Source organism: Dendrobium catenatum, unplaced genomic scaffold (assembly GCF_001605985.2).
Source record: "Dendrobium catenatum unplaced genomic scaffold, ASM160598v2 original_scaffold_66676, whole genome shotgun sequence".
Taxonomy (NCBI): Eukaryota; Viridiplantae; Streptophyta; class Magnoliopsida; order Asparagales; family Orchidaceae; genus Dendrobium; species Dendrobium catenatum.
The window spans coordinates 5470-7292 of record NW_021385125.1 but is presented as its reverse complement, the minus strand read 5'-3'; positions in this window follow the sequence as shown (position 1 = coordinate 7292).

The following is a 1823-nucleotide window of genomic DNA, read 5'->3' as shown; positions in this document are numbered from 1 at the left end:
ATATAAAAGCATGTCACTTCATCAAGTAAAACACTCCATCCATTCTCCCTTAGTATCTATAGTTGTTATTTAGATACTTACACCAACTTCATTGCATTTTCAATGTCCCAATATTTTCTTTATAATCATCAAAATACTAATCATTAGTTGCATTATAAAAATAAAATAAAAAAACAACATTACATCAATCAAAAGACATGCTTCAACCAATTATTGATCATGTATTACTTTCTCCTTAACAATCTCAAGCACTTCATGTATATAAGCATAAATTATCATGAGACTAATTAAAGTATGAAAATGTGGACTCCATCAAATATCACCACATATTTATAAATTAGCCTATTGATTTAAACCTCAAGCACTTATTAGATTGCTAGCTTTAAGATATATAATTATCCTATCATGTTGAATGGCTTTAAGAACATTTGATCTATCACACGAAGCCTCAACAATATTTATAATTCTAAAATAAAACTCATTCACTTGCCAATGATTCTTCGCTATTTCAACCAAGCATAATTGGAGTTTATGAGAAACGCAATGAACATAAAAACTTAAGGATTGTCGTTAAGGATACATGACTTCAAATAGTAAAAATCACCTCATATATTGGATGCCCCATTATAACCTTGACCACGTACCCTATGCAAGCTCATGAATACTTAACAAGCAATACTTTAATAGCTTCTTTATGTGTTACTACATTAGTTCAAGAAATATGTTTGATACCAATAAGCATTTCAATAACTTGTCTTTTCTTATCCACATATCTCACAACCACTTCCAACTACTCTTTGGTTGACATATCATGAGTCTCATCTCCAAGAATAGCAAAGTAAGAATTGTCATTACACAACAAATTTTTTATAAACATTAATTTGGTGAAATCAACTTCGATCTTGCACTAGCATTTTCAAAAGAAATCATATTGATTTCTTCATTTTAATGAGAAAAAAATTGAAATAACTCTAGAAAATTGCCTTTATTATCCGTATCAACTGCCTCATCGTGATCACAAAAGGATAAACCTTGTCATAGAAGAAATCTAGCACAATTAAAAAATGTAGATAGTAGGTTCCATTATTCTTTTTTATTCCTATCATACTTAACCATAAAGTAAGAACATTCTATAATTTAAGATGTATTAAATCTTCACAATTTTGCTTTGCTTTATTGTGAGCACTCCTATGTTCACCAACATGAGATAATATTTACCTTTTCTCTTCCAATTTTTGAATCCTTCACAAACAAATGAATCGCCACTATCTTGACTTATATTTGTATATTCTTGAGGTTTGAATATATAACAGTATAAATAAAATGCAGCATTTTTGTGTATAATATACTCAAACTATTTTATATATTCTTCAAATCATTTTAAATTAAACCTCTAGGTAACTTTTCCTATTATTGTTTGGGGGAAAATTATGATTTTTTGGCTGATAAGGTCCATTCACCAAATATTTTTGTTGAACACTATCTCTCTCATTTACATTATAACTTCAAATTAAAGGTTGAAGCCTGTGGTCCATGAGAATATTATCAATATCAACCTCAACACATTCCTTCCATTTCAAATATTGATCCATCTAATGTAAGCTAAATATAATAAACACTAAGACATTAACTTAATCTCCTTAAATCTAAGCACAATAAATATTAAATAGGTTAAACATAAGTAGTGCTAAGAAATTATAGACATAACCAACAATGGCAGAATTGAGGAATATTGGATATTGTAAAAGAATGTGGAATACAACCTAACTATATGGTCACAAATAACCTCTAAATTATCATCATGGCCCTTAACAGTTTGAAGG